Below are 16,509 nucleotides of genomic sequence, written 5' to 3'. Positions count from 1 at the left end.
TCTGGTATAAATTTCACGATGTGCAAAGTATGGATCAAATCGGTTAATTCATTCAAGAGTTATTGTGAGCATAAATTTTCCGAACAATTTCGAACTTTTGTGGGGGAGGTACCGGAAGGAGTGGTCCGATATAGCCCATCTTCGATCTTAAACTAAGTTTGGGTAAAATATTGCGAAAGCCAAATTTTGGACCGAATCGGTCGATCCATTCGGGAGTTATCATGCGCTCCAGCCAGCCAGACAGACGGACGGATATTGCTAAATTAAACCCAAATTGTCTGAAACGGATTTCTTCCAAACATACTTGGGGTCTAAAACCACTATTTCGATGAGGCACATTTTGCCCGTCTAAAAGTGTTTATACACCGTTAGCATAAATGCTGAGGGTATAAAAATATTAGTTTTTTTTTAAATTCCAATAATTTGTAGACATTTCCTTGTTTTGTTTACATATACCGATGACACTAACATTACAAACAACAACAAATTTCTATGTGGATGTTGTTAAGTTGTATTTGTTTGTTTACCTTGTTTGTTCTACGATAAATTTTATCTAAGCTTTAAAACTGTGACGTTGGCGCTATGATCCCAAGTTCTATTTTTATGACCAAAACTATTTCCATGAAATTCTTGTATTGACATTTATTATTATTCGTAATAATTGTAACAAAATGTTGATTCAAAATTATTTTCAGCCAAAATTTCAAAAAAAAAAACTTATTTTTGTCTCTTACCTTTTCCAGCAGAATGTTAGATAGGTCACACGATAGACTGTCACCTTATCTGAAACCTCGTTTTGTTTTAAAAGGTTTAAAGAGGTTTTTTCCCTATTTTAACAGCTGATCTTATGTCAGCCAATGTTATCCTGCATAGTAATATTAATTTAACAGGAACGCCAAACTCAGACTTGGCTTGGAACACCTTTGATCTAATTGGGCTGTCTAGTGAGGCCTTTAGTCGACGAATAGATGGTAGGAGTCCATCTGTCTTTCGTGGGTCTTCTTCAGAATTTGTATTGACTCCGGTGAAAAAGTCATCTCCGGTGAACTTTTGTATTGGAAAAGTCATCTCCGGTGAACTTTTGTATAGGAAAGGTCATCTCCAGTGAACTGGAGAATAATTTTTTGAGAACTGGAAATAATTTTTTGAGAATTTTTTTTTTCATTTCATAGAATTTTTAAAAAAAAAAATTTCAAAGTGGTTTGTGCGGCACCTTTTTTATAATAAAATTGAATGAATGTTATTTTTGGCATTAATAGGCAAAAGTTCATTCATTCTCACTACAGAAAATCATTTTTGTGAAAAAAAATTCAAAAAGTCATAACCCTAATGTGCCTGCAACATACCCTTCGGTCTGGTGTTTTACAATCTGGTAACATTTTCGAACTTAATTCTGACTAGTGAACATATCGATTTACACACGCTCAGGGTTTTCCTGCTCTTTCTTCTGAAAATACGTTTCTCCTCTCTCCTTTTCTCACAATATTTTTCTTGCCTCTTCGTGTACTACTTTTCAATAGCCTTACCTGGTCGCACCATATATTTTTTGGAGTTGGTTTTTTGTACCAAAGAGTAGATTTTGCTCCAACGCTCCCACAATATCGGAATAAGGAGTTCTGTCTTCTAGCATTTGAGTCAGTTCAGCGGTGTAGGCTTGTGCTATCCCTTGTGTTTACAACTTCTCAACATCCAACCTCCGTCATGTGTGTCTTCCCTATATCACAACATGACCGATCTGGTTTCTGGTTTTTGCATCTGGGGACATCAACCTGGTCACGTTGTGTATGTCGAGGCGTTGGAACCTTGTGTTTTTCAATACCGTGTTTTTGCCGCTGCAAAATCGAGCCTCCGGTTGCCACCGTGGTGCAATGGTATGCACACCCGCCTTGCACGCTAAAGGTTGTGGGTTCGATTCCCCGGCCAGTGAACATGAAAATTTTAAACGGTGGCAGTAATGTTGGCGACATTCCCGGAGTATTTCAGCCATGTAAAACTTCTCTACAAGTGGTGTCATAGGACACGCCCTTCGGACTCGGCAATAAACAGTAGGTCCCATATTATTGAGCTAATATGAATCGGGGTGCACTAATTGATATGAGAGAAGTCTCCCTTGTTCCTTATGGGATGTTTGCGGAACCAAACGTAGTTTCTCTCCAATTTTTGCATTAAAATCTCCTACAACAATGGTAATGTCATGGCCAGAGCGACCGTTATATGGTCTCTCTAGGCGCTCATAGAATGTACGCTTGGTCTGTTTATCCGTGGCAATTCTCTCATCAACCGCAGTGAATTTAGAGACCACATTTTTAAGGTTCTGATTTACCATAAATCCAACACATAGCTCCTCACAATTTTCAAAATAAATGTTAAACAAAACAAAGAAGCATTATATTTTTGAAAATTATGAGAAATACAGTTATAGTTTTTTGTGGGGTTTTCAGACTTAAACCGCTATAACTTAGCCATTTTTAACCGATTGCCGATATGCCCGTTTAAATTTGAAAATGTCACTGTTTTTACCCTTATAAAAAATAAACAAAGTGACCCAAACTAACTAAAAGCATTCTCGTTATCAATGGATCCCAACACGATAACATTTTGCATCAGAACGCTTGATTTTTTTGGTCAACTTTTGTAGCACATTGCCATTTATCGAAATTTTCCGAAAAGTTTGCACCTTCTCAAGGCCAAAACCGCCTGAAGGAGCATTCTAATGCTTTTGCGATGTATTAGAGAGTTCTTCATTTCTGTCTTGGCTAGAACTTTTTTGAATCGAAAATCTCAATGGGTTGGCCGTTATATGCCAAAATATCAAAATATAAAAAAACTTAAAGTCAAAATCGGGAGGCTTGATGTTCACCGTAGACCTATGGTCAAGTGGACTATTTTGCTCAGCGGCCGTGTTTTAGAACAGTGATGGTGGCGCTTGACTTATGAAAAGCCGTTGATACTGTCAAGCACTCCACGCTGTTCGAGGACATCTAGCAGACAACCCTCCGGCCAAGTCTGAAACGTTGGATAATCAATGTGGAGTTCAGGAACACGAAATCTAAGCCCCGTAGAGCGAAACAGGGAGTTCCCCAAGGAGGGGTGATATCTCCGGAACTGTTTAACCTCTACCTTTCCTGTATTCCGCCCCCTCCAGACGTCATTGAGATCGTAACGTATGCGGATGATTGTACGATCCTGGCGTCAGGTACCTACCCTGATAACATCTGTGAGAGACTGAACTCCTATTTAACCGATCTTACCACCTTTTTCCACGCTTTTCGACGGCCACTCTGTTCACCACATGGATGGCGCAGTATAGAAGAGAGTTGAATATCAGGGTCGATGGTAGCAGAATTCCGACCACAAGCTGCCCAAAAATTCTAGGGGTCACATTCGACACCACTTTCACGTCGTCCGCGCATGCCACAGCTATCTGCGATAAACTGAAATGTAGGAACAAGGTCCTCAAGTCCCTAGCCGGCAGCACATGGGGTGCAGATAAGAAAACCTTGTTGACCACGTATAAAGCGATAGGTCGGTCTGTGGTAGGCTATACGGCGCCAGTTTGGTCCCCGAATTCATGTGACACGCAGTGGGATAAGATTCAAATTTGTCAGAACGCCGCCTGAGAAAAGCAACAGGGTGCCTGCTCAAATCTACAGTGGACCATCTACATGAGGAGGCAAAGATTCTTCCAGTACGACAACATAATGAGATGCTATCGTTGCAGTACTTGCTCGGGTGTTACCGTGAGAGCCATCCCAATCACCATCTGCTGGCCACCGATACACCCAGACATATCAAGAAGGATATTCATGATCTAGAGACGACGGTCCAACAATATAGGGAGAACCTCTAGATCAACAGGCATATCAGGCAGGTTTGAACAGCATTCTCACGGACACAGTTGCTAAGACCATAAGCAATTATTGTGTGAATGCAGTCATCGGAGCACATCCCCCATCTATCGCAGCTGAAGAGCGGCATCTGCCACGACAAACCAGAGTAGTTTTGGCTCAATTACGCTCGGGACATTGCAGTCGTCTAAATTCCTATTGGGCGCGAATCGATCGCACCGTGCAAGACATCTGCCCAGTATGCGGCATGGGCCCGCACGGTACTAAGCACCTATTCAACTGCCCCGCCAAGCCTACTCATCTGACTCCAGTGGATCTGTGGAAATGGCTGAAATGACAAAAATGGCTGAAATTTGAAATTCAGTGTTCGGTGGGGGTGTAAAACCTTGTCGCAGAGAGTAGTCGGTACAGGAGCACGTTTTGATAGATGTCCCATAGTACGGTACCTGCTAATTTTGGGAACATAGAAGGTTTTGACCATATTATTTGGTATTAAGTCTCTGTTTGTGGTATTAAACAGACCTGCAGAGAATTGTCGGTATAGGTCCACATTTTGATATAGTACCCATAGAACGACACTTGCCAATTTTGGCGGATTTAATCACATTACTCAAGCTGTTGGAAATTGGTATTTAGTTTTCGTTGGGAATATAAAATATTTATATTTAATTTGGTTATAGGTTCACATTATTATGGTAGTAGGGTCATTTTTTGGTATAGCGTCCATATAACTGTACCCCCTTTTATGGGAAATAGTTTTTTTCGGAATGATATATTTTTTCCTTAAAAAATTATATCCCTAATGTACATCGAAAATTGAAACAAATAAATGTCGTACGGAATTTGACACTAACATTACAGCCCAGTTCAATCAGCTGGGTATTGTTGTTGATATTGTTCTACCATGCCTAAATTGGCAGGAATTTGGTATTTATGGTTCTCAGTGGTTAAAAACATCTTCACCAAAAATTGTGGACATAGGACCACGTTTTGATATAGCCCCCATATAGCAGTATCACATGATTTTATGTATTTGGATGTATTTAGCTACAAAATCAGCTAAAATTTGGAAATTGATATTCCCAACTAGAAGTTGATATACCCAACTAGATTTCTCCAACTAATGTTGTGGAAATTGAATATAGAAAATTTCATGGTGGGAAATATAAAAAGTTCAGCAAGGACGAACTTAATGCTTTTTTACTTGTTATGTACTTAATAAGCCCACAAAAATGTATGAAGATCGGTCTAAAGCCATTTCGAGAAAAATGCGTTCAAAGTTTTTATTTCACATACAAAACACAACGGGTTATCCTCCTTCATAGCTCATTTCAAAATTTCCAGTAACGGACAATATACATATATCTTATTTCATATTGAGAAATCAATCAAATATTTTAACTCCAATATAAATAATTACACTGTGCCAATTTGTTTGCAAAGTCAATCATCTGTTTTATAAAAGTAGTTAAAATTTGAGCCATTAATATTCTTAAATCGAAATTTATATAAATTAACAAAAGAATAACCCCAATAAAGCTCATCAATTAACAACAAAGAAAAAAAAAACAGTTATTAACGTTGGGTTAAAAACAAAGTTTAAACGAATGTCTGAAATGTGAACACAATAAAGAATGCCGAACACACAAATGAAACACCAAAATATAGTGATACTTTTTTTAAATAAAAGTGAAACTTCTTTGGAGTGAATAGCGGTTTAACAAAATGTGCTAAAAAATTAACATAATAATTAAGAAATATTTACAAAAAAAATAAAGAATAAGTATAAAAACCTTTTAGATATATACATAAACAAAAACAACCTTGACAAAGTGTAAACATAAAGGAAAACGAATAAAAAAGGTAGTGGAAAGTGAAATTTTTGTGTGGCAAATTTTGCAAGCGATTGAAATCAACACCTTAAACGCACCTTAAAGAAAGACGCAAAATATATAATTCTTAAACTATCTGCGCACCAATATCGTTAATAACTAAAAAGAACAAATTTCAAACTTTTAAATTATCCAAAGCACTCTGTATCTATTCTTCTGGTTCAATTTCATCAAATCAAAAATCACCAATTGTTGATGGCACAAATGAATTTGTCTCTACGTTTTACACATTTCGTTTCTCTCTGTACACTCAATATTGCAACAATCCCAACCTAAACCTCTGACCCGATTTTAAAAGAATCTCAAATAATATCCAAAGTTCGTTTTTTTTAATTCTATCATTGTTGAGACCTACAACACACACCATCCTTTTTGCCTAATTTCAAACTCACATTTCTTATATTCATATTCACATTCATTAAATTTACATTTACATATTTTCGTTTTTGTACCTGTACTGTGTGCTCGCTCCTTCGCTTACTTAGTTATTTTTCAACAATCAGCGTTAAAAAAGGCCTTTTCGGCAGAATGACCACCAGTTTGGCTTCATATCGTCGCGGTAAAACAAAAAGTAAATCAAATTCTGACATCTGTTCAATGATCAATGAAATCGGTGGTAGTACTTCGAATAACATATCCGATAATATCGGCAATTTACGACGTTCTTCAAGTGATGATCTATCGCATTTAGCTGAAATAATGGATGATCCATTGGATGAAAACGATGATATGGATATGGATGACAACACCAAAGAGACACATTTAAGCGGTGTCCGTAAGGAACAAAATAATCGCCGTAATGTCGTTAGGTGAGATAATTATATTCAACGTTATAATAAAAGTTACTTGACCGATTTTAAAATATGTTTTTTAGATAACTTTATTGTTAAAATTAATAAATATTAAAATTAATTATAGTTAAAATTAATAAGATAAAAGATAAGAAAATATTCTAGAATTCTTATGCAAAAAGGCAAAGAAAATTTTGATCTAGAAACTATCCACGTTCGGACTAATAAACGGCGATTTTGAAATTATAATTATCGAATGCCCACAACTGTAGTCTATTAAATTCTTAAATGAACATCTATTTCGCCTTGCATCTAGTGACATATCGAATACCGGCTAAACATCCGAAATCCTTTCCCCCCAAAAAGTTTGTAGCCCTTGAACAACACTTAAAACTGCATTTAAGCGGAAAATTTGAACTTTTGTGGAGGAGATAATTAATGGTGTCTTCCGTTATAGATCTTTTTGAGACTTGACGTACCTTTGGAAGGCTTTTTACGTCGGATACTCAATTCGTAAGTTATCGTGCTCGTCGATCATTTTAGTTGGAGCCTGACATAATAACACAATATCATTAAAAAAGCTTTTGTGTCATATATCAGAAAAAGTATGGACTTGTCACTTATAAAAAAGGTAAATCTTCTATAAATTGTTCGAAACGGATTTCGCACAAACATACTTGGTTAGACCCAGGTTTGAGAGGCCTAGAATCCTAGTTTTCCTTAAATTCTACTATCCTTAAATGTAAACATTATTCGTTGTTATAAAGAACAGCTGATCGAAAAGGGTGATTAATCAAGCAGCTGAAGATTGGGTACATAGGGATCTAATGATTGGGATGTATAGGGATCTTTTGATCGGTAAGTATCGATATCACTATACAGGAATACATTTTGTATAGGAATCTATTGAAAGCTTACCGATAATTTGTCTACATTTTTGAAGAATAATACAATCGTTACTGCAAACAATTTGAGGGGTAGGCTAAAAGTTATCGATTGTCGGATTGTTAAAAGCTAATGAATAAGCTTACGAGGATAAAATAACCATTACGAGGTTGCATACCATTGCAACACGGTGGCATCCGGAGGCTCGATTTTGCAATGAGAAACACAAGGTTCCAACGCCTCAACATACCCAACGTGATCAGGTTGATGCAAAAACCAGAAACCCGATCGATCATGTTGTGATATACGGAAGACACACAGGACGGAGGTTGGATGTTGAGAAGTTGCTAGAAGACGGCACTCCTTATTCCGATATTGTGTAAGCGCTGGGGCAATGAATAACCCACTTTCTTCAAACTGCCGCAAAATCTATTCTTGGGTACAAAAAACCACTCCCAAAAAATATATGGTGCGACCAGGTAAGGCTATTGAAAAGAAGTACACGAAGCGGCAAGAAAAATATTGTGAGAAAAGGAGAGAGGAGAAACGTATTTTCAGAAGAACGAGCAGGAAAACCCTGAGCGTGTGTAACTCGGTATGTTCAGTAGTCAGAATTAAGTTCGAAAATGTTACCAGATTGCAAAAAACCAGACCGAAGGGTATGGTGTAGGCACATTCTCCTGCAAAGATGATGAAGGGAACCTGAGACAGATAGCGTACTGAGGATAGGGAAGGATGAAGATACGCCACGCCAAACGACGGCATTATTTACCAACTAAATTAATCGGCTGAAGAACAATAAGGCAGCAGGATCTGATGGGCTGCCTGCCGAGTTGTTCAAGACCGCAGGCAACATACTGATACAGAGTATGCATCAGTTTATTAGCAAAATTTGGCTGGAAAAATGTAAGTAGAAAGTAGACAACTACAGAGGCATAAGCTCCTACCAATCTCATACAAAGTGCTGTGGAGAGTACTGTGTGAACGTCTAAAACCTATGGTCAATGCGGTTTTAGACCTGGTAAAACAACAATTGACCAAATCTTCACACTGCGCCAAATTCTGAAGAAGACGCACGAAAGGCAGATGGACTCCTACCATATATTCGTCGACTATAAGGGCTCATTCGTCAGCCCAATTAGATCAAAGGTGTTCCAAGCCATGTCTGAGTTTGGCGTCAACGCAAAATTAATACGAGGGGTACTAAAAAACCTTCTGACCTAGGCAACACGCAGTGTCGCAGGGCGTCATTTCGCATTTTTTTAAAGTTTGACAGTTTTTAGCCTAAACATACTCAGGACAGTTTGACATACGATCATGTGTTGTGTTGTTTACAGTGACTTGAAAAAATCACTTTGCAAAAAAATGGAATTTACTTTTAAACATTTTCGTCCTATAATTTGTCATAAATTTCGACGTGGATTATCACGGTAAGAGTGCATCGATCAAATTTAATCTTTGTATGTCGAAAAAGGGCTATTCTATAGCACTATAACTGGTTTAATGAATTCAACCGTGGCCGACACTCGCAAAAAAAAAAAAAACGAATGTCGTGAGGGTCGCCCAAAATCGGCCGTTGTGCCAAAAAAAAAAAAAATAAAGCTGTGCGTGAACGGATAATACTAGATCGCCATATTACATACTGTGAAATAGAGACATCCTTGGACATTTCTTCCACTAACTAACAATTGATATTGCATGAACACCTGGCCGCCAAAAAGGAGTTTTGTCGTTAGATCCAGCAAAATTGGTCAATCGCTCAAAAAAGGCTCTTGTGGATTTGTGCAAAAAATTGCGGACAAATACAATCGCGATGCTTCAAACGCCATTTATAAGATCGTCACAGATGACGAATCTTCGATCTATGCTTAGGAGCCCGAAACAAAACAGGAATCGATCGTTTGGGTCTTCGAAAGCAAGCCACATCCAACGAAAGTTGTTCATGGAAGAAAACCTTCGGAGCAAATGGTCGCCTGTTTCTTCAGCAAACTGACCGTGTGGCGACTATACAGCTTGAGAAATGTAGGACGGTTAATTCTGAGCATTACACTACAATTTGTTTGCCTGAAATCTCCTGAGAAATTCGAAAAACGAACCGGAGAAGACAAATCATTCTGCATCATGACAATGCACAGTGGTGGCACTTACATGGAAAGGTGTGACAAAAGTACTTCTAGATAATATATCGAACTGAAATTTTTATCAATGGGTCCTCGTGGCCTAAAAACACTCTCACAAAAATATTGCAGTCCTACGTCCAAGATTTCGCGTGATTCCCATGTAACGAATCATCTTGAATTTAAGTATTTTACTGTTACCAAGACAATGTTCAACCAAACTTGCTGTAATCCGGTAATGCAGCACTTATTATTGCATAGTAAGCATCCTCACGAAAAATTGTCAGTATTGGTCCATGATTTGGTTAACTTCCCATATGATTTATATATCGATTTTTTGGGCAGATGTCAACCAAATATTCTAACTGAATAGGTTTTAATAATGAGCACAGAGTTTAGAACACCATCTTATAAAGAAATTTTATATCGGTCCACTTTTGACTACAGCCTCCATATAGGGTTACCATCCTTTTCGGTACTTTATAAGCTTTAATCACCTTTTTCTGCAGAATTACATGTAAAAATGTATTTTTAGTTCTCAGAGCAGAGAAAATCTCCACGTTTTGGCGTGGTCCAACATTAGAGTGCCCCAAAAGAGGAAAATTATTTGTTAAAGTGAATACGCCCAAAACTTCGTCTTTTTCTTTCACGAGTTTTCAATGCGGCTCTAAGTTACCATGACTATAGAAATCTCTAAAAGTACAAAAACATTATATTGAACATAAATGTAAGAAAGGATAATAAAAATAATTCAAAAAATTCAAAAAATATAAAATCAGCAACTAAACTTTTCATCATAACTGCCAAAATCGCAAATTTCCGCAAAAAGTCTAGACAGTTTGGAAATCTACAGGCGCTAGGCTACAATTTAGTACTAGTGACCATTCTTGCGATTTTTTTGGAAAGTAACTAAAACTTTAAGGAAATCCATACATATACATTAAATATTTTCATTTTGACCAATATTATAACCAAAATATTTGACAACCCTTGCAATTTAGAGAAATTTTCAAATTTCAACGATTCAACTTAAGTTAAGGCGTTAATAATATTCATTTTTTTCATAAATTCGCTTAGAATATAACTATTTTTTAAATGGTTTTATTTAGCTCACCCAGTTTGTTTTATTGTTTATTCTTGGGTCAAATTTAGTAATTCAAATTTCACCCTCTTCCTGTCAACCGATTAATCTGAAATTTTGTATACACTTTGGATTTTGGTGACAATACAATTATGTTTATTCATTATCATTATAAATTCAAGATGGCCGCCACTACAAAATGGCGGATAATTTATGTTTTATTAATCCCATCAATATGGGTATCAAATGAAAGGGCTCAACAAGCAGAACACAATATACTATAAAAAATTGAAATCCAAGATGGCGGCCGCTACAAAATGGCGGATAACGTAGGTTTTATCAATCCCATCGATATGGGTATCAAATGAAAGTGCTCAACCAGTAGAATACAATGTACTATATAAAATTAAAATCCAAGATGGCGGCCTCTACAAAATGGCGGATAACGTAGGTTTTATCAATTCCATCAATATGGGTATCAAATGAAAGTGCTCAACCAGTAGAATACAATGTACTATATAAAATTAAATTCCAAGATGGCTGCCTCTACAAAATGGCGGATAACTTAGGTTTTATCAATTCCATCAACATGGGTATGAAATGAAAGGTCTCAACAAGTAGAATACAATTTACTATGCAAAATCGAAATCTAAGATGGCCGCCGCTACCAAATGGCTGATAACAATTTTTGTATCAATCCCACCAATATGGGTATCAAATAAAAGGACTTGACAAGAAGAATACAGTGTACTATACAGTACATCTTATACACCCGAAAGCCATACAGTTTCCAGCTAAGTACAATTACGGGACAGCTGAAAGAAGAATGTTGCCTTTAATACTATCATAGGCTTCTACAATACATAAAATGCAGGGCAGCACTGTGGATCACGCAGTCGTATACTTAGGTGCGAAACTGTTTGAAGAAAGTCAAGCCTACGTGGCTCTTAGTAGAGTAAGATCTTTGCAGGGACTACGTATAGAGGAGTTGGACTGCAATAAACTAACGGGCAAGAAACTTTGCAATAATGAAGCACTAAATGAATTAAACAGAATGAGAAATAAAAACTAGAAAATAAAAATAGGTAAAAAAACTTTTTAAATTAAACGGTTTTATGTTAAACATACATTGCAATGTTTAAGATAAATGTACTAAAAACCAAAAAATAATAGAATAGATACAGTCGTGGGAATTATAAACATATGCATAGACTAGACTAAAATAAAACCGTGGGGCACGTCAATTGTCTACAAATTATCGACTTAATGTGCGATAGAAGAATCGTTTAATTTGTCGTTAGGCAGTTGTCCCGCAGACGGTGAGGAAATTACTTACTATTTTTTTGCTCATGGAAATTCCAATAGTTATACACTCCATGTAAATAAAAGAAATGTTTCAACTAGTTTATCGTTGGACATTCACACTGCTGGCTGGCGAGGAATCGTTTCACTGCTCGTAGTTTGTCTTTAATCGACAAAGTACTACTCGCTCACCACTATGAAACCCTAAAACTCGCTTATAATCGAGCTTGCTAGCTTGTTTGCACATTCTAGCCCTACTTATCACACGTCCATCGGTTGTCGGTTGAACAACTGCCTAATTATAGTGTAACATTACAAAACGAACATTTTAATCAACGATTGTAGACAATTGACGTGCCCCACGGTTTTATTTTAGTCTAGTCTATGCATATGTTTATAATTCCCACGACTGTATCTATTTTATTATTTTTTGGTTTTTAGTACATTTATCTTAAACATTGCAATGTATGTTTAACATAAAACCGTTTAACTTAAAAAGTTGTTTTTACCTATTTTTATTCTCATTTTTAAATCCATTTTTTCTTCAAAATTAGTCATGTTTGTGAGCCTTTTACTCCTTAAGAACCGCAAAAAATGGAAAAAATAAGTTGAGTTGCGAAAAATTTGGAAGGTTTTGAAGCGATTTGCATCTTTAAATTTTTAAAACGATGCACAGTGGGTTCACTTGTATGGAGAAAGTGGCCAAAAATATTTAGAGTGTAAAAATCAAGCCAATGCGCCGGGTACAGCTTTGTGCTGCTGCGAAGAGTGTTTTGAGAAACCATGAGCGTAACATTCTCCCCCCTTTCCCCTCTGGAGGGGGTATACGGTAAGAATTATTTTATACTGTTAATTCAAAGTGACATGAACAAAGTTCCCGACTATCTTATGATGCAAAAATAGGCTTGGGAAACAAAACAATCTCCAAAACAACATAGAATCCAACCAATTTGGCGGATTAAAAAAAAATCAACATTTTTGTCTGAAAATTGGTAAATTTTTTAATATAGATCTTATAGCGTTCTTCCTAGAAGGCACGTACCGCCAACGTAAGACAAATTTGGAAAAAGAGTTCTTCATCTTGCCACTGATGCCAATTATGTTGATGTACGTGGTCAGATAACAGAGTTATACGCTAATATATCCATAGAAACCCTATTCTAGGGCAGCTTTAGTCAGCAGCTCACCATTTATAGTCTGGCACTAGATGGCAGCTGATTTTAATACTGAATAATCTTTAACCCATGACCTACTTTGGAAAATTATTCCCGAGGTGGGCACTGGTGGGCATCATGACTAAAACCTTATGTCAAATTTAAGTATATGATCGAATTGACATTACAAAATACACTAAGAAAATATGCAGCTAACTAGAATTCCACAACACGCTAAAACACAATTTTTTAATGAAAGTTAAGCTATTACCTTCTCCTTCAAAATCCACTATAATATGTTGCTATACGTATTAGTTTCGCGATATTTTGAATATACAGCCCTAGAAATAATTATATGGTACAGCCATGATTATCATTAAACTTATAGTTAAGGACTATTATCCAGATGTTATTTATTTACGATAGTAGTGGTTAGTGTGCTTGTTCATACCTATGACTGCCGACCTTGTGTGTCTTATATACATATCCGTAATATTATTCAAAATAATTTTTCTTTGGAAATAATTATATGGTACAGGGAAAAATTTTAAAGTTATAATTTCACTACAAAAGACCTGAACAAAATTATTGACATAAAATGTATTTAGGATTAAGTACAATAAAGAAACATGCAATTTAGGAACAATTGGAATGGTTCCTATTGGGTTCTGTCACTGGTTGCAGCCCTGAGAAACAATAAAATCGTGGAAACTGCTTTATGGACAGAAATCATGCAATCTAAAAAAGCTATATCATGATTTTTTTACTTTTCTTACAATTTTAAATCTGATCTGTCCAATAGAACCAACTACTTTCAACATAAATGATGAAACTCAAGGTGTTTGTAAACTGCCTGACGACTACAATTTGGGTCTGGATCAAATTAGTGACCAACAAAAACTTATGTAATCAAACGGTGCACTCTTTTTACAACTTTTAATTGTAGAAAATAAACAAATGATAAAATAAAAATTAAAAATAGCAAGTTATAGTAATGTTAAATACTAAAATAATAGAAGAATTCCCTGAAAACATCAATGAGCAAAACACTACAGTTGCTTACTCAGTTGTTCGATATAGTACCCTACTGTACGTTCTCGAAACGGGTATATATCATCTAAATTTCTCGTTTTATGTCACTTTAAATGATATCGCACCCTTATATTGTGCATATGTATCTGTCTAACAGGTACATGTGTTTTATTATGCTTCGGCACAATAAAGGACAAGTTTGGTGTTAAATTTGGCCTTTCTAACAGTACGAAAACTTCCAATTTTTAAATTTTTTTAAATCGTCTGTTAGTTATCTATCATTTAAAGTTGAAAAACCTGCATATTGTTTGATTACGTAACGTTTTGTAGGTCACTTATTTTGTCCTGACCCAAACTATAGCCGCCAGGCAGGCTATAAACTACTTATTTGGATGTGTTACACAATTGATATTGAACATATTTATTTCTGTTATTTAGTTTCAATTGAAATGTTTGTAAAAATGTACAAAAATCTTGGTTAAACCTTGCAGTTTAACAAAATTTCGGCCTATATGCAATTGTCATCTGGTTTCGAGGGTCATATTAAGAGACGGAATGATATACAAGCCATTCTGATTGTACTTAAAGTTCATGCAACTGCGTTGCACATAATCCAAAATTAATTTTATGTCAATATCTGTACTTAATCTTTTTGTATTAAAATTAGAACATAAATATTTTACATTGTACCATATAAATATTTCTCAAGAAAAGTCTTTAACAAAATATTGTTCTTAAAATAACGGTATATGTATAAATGCCACAAGGTGTACAGTTATAGGTTATAATAAGCACCTAATACACTAAAAACATAAATTATAAAAATCCCGGTTATGTACATTTTTAAGAAAAAATTGAACTTATTTATATTTGTACCATATAATTATTTCTAGGGCTGTATTTACTTGCACTTAAAATATAGGTTGTACTCACAACAAAAAATATTAGTCGAATGTTCCGACTTTTGAAGCTATTCTTAAGAAGATCGCGTTCAAATGAAACAAAAATTAATATATTTTTAAAAAGGTCCATGTCATAGCTGTCAGAGCTGCCAGATGTTGTACTAAAATTTTGACATTCATTTTTTTATTTTTGGCCAATGGGTGGATCCACTGTGCGATGACACGATTTTTTTATTTTTGTAGTTGGGCGCATCCACTGTGCAATGTGGGTTCTCACACATCGATTGAAACCATCGCCTGTTTGACCGGACAAAACGTGGAATTGATAGGTCATCCGCCTTGACTGGGGATCCAATGACTTGATTCCAGCAACGATTTTTGTTGCCAGAAGATGCTGTAAAAGCGTTCAAAAACCATGTTTTGGAGGTGTCTCATTCGGAGTGGAAAAAGTGCTTCGCCAATAGGTTTAAGCGCACGAAAAAATATGTAAATCATGCTGGAGACTACTTAAAAAAAAACAATAAACCCGTTTTTGATGGTAAATATTAGAGTTGGGCAATCTCGGATCACTAACGCGTTCAATGGACACCGGTAATTTCTTTGACAAACTGCGTATATTAAATTTCACACGTTGGTTTTTATGATGTTACTCATTCGTCTTTGCGTGCAACCGTGGTGCAGTGGTATGCACACCCGCCTTGCACGCTGAAGGTCGTGGGTTCGATTCCCCGGCCTAGCAACGTCAAACAATTTTCAACGGTGACAAATACCCCTCAGCAATGTTGGTGACATTTCCTGAGTATTTCAGCCATGTAAAACTTCTCTACAAGTGGTGTCTTAAGACACGCCGTTCGGACTCGGCGATAAACTGTAGGTCCCATATCATTGAGCTAATATGAATCGGGGTGCACTCGTTGACATGAGAGAAGTCTCCCTTGTCCCATCTGGGATGTTTGTGGAACAATTATTATATTACTCATTCGTCTTTGAACGAGGAAAGTGGTCCGGATTGTTCAATTGAACGATATTGTCCAACTGTAGCAAATATTCGCGTTTTCATTGTTAGGTCCGATAGTTATCGTTCATCCCTCGTATACCCTCGTTAGCATAAATGCTGAGGATGTGAAAATGTATTTTATGCATTCTGCGATATTTCGCAATGGCTTGCATTTGTATTGCATCTTTTTTGGATTGAATATGGACTGCTTTATAGCTGTGTGCTGGGAAGCAAACTGGGGTGCTTCCTAGCTATGCTGCGGGAAGCAAATTGGAGTGGTTCTTTTTTGCGCGATGCCTTGTAGAATTCATTAAGGAATTCATAGGAAACGATGTACTTCCGCGGTATTTGTACTGTACACTTGTACTGATTTAAATGCATACATGGATGCAAGCTTTTTGCTTTGTGGTTTTATCTATAGTCGTCGAAAAATTATGTTTTTAACATAAATCTTTTTGCCTACAATCTCAAGGGGGTCAACTTTTCCCAAAAATAGATGTATGCCATG

General features: G+C 36.3%; 1 protein-coding gene across 4 annotated transcripts in view; it reads left to right on the top strand.

Annotated features, from left to right (window-relative positions):
• Nucleotides 1-16,509, top strand: part of f (espin protein forked) — a 325,622-nt gene that overhangs the window by 190,561 nt on the left and 118,552 nt on the right. The window lies entirely within an intron of this gene.

This window comes from Musca autumnalis, unplaced genomic scaffold (genome assembly GCF_047663935.1).
Source record: "Musca autumnalis isolate F117 unplaced genomic scaffold, ASM4766393v1 scaffold_3, whole genome shotgun sequence".
In the NCBI taxonomy this organism is placed as follows: Eukaryota; Metazoa; Arthropoda; class Insecta; order Diptera; family Muscidae; genus Musca; species Musca autumnalis.
This window is presented reverse-complemented; position numbering and strand designations above follow the sequence as displayed.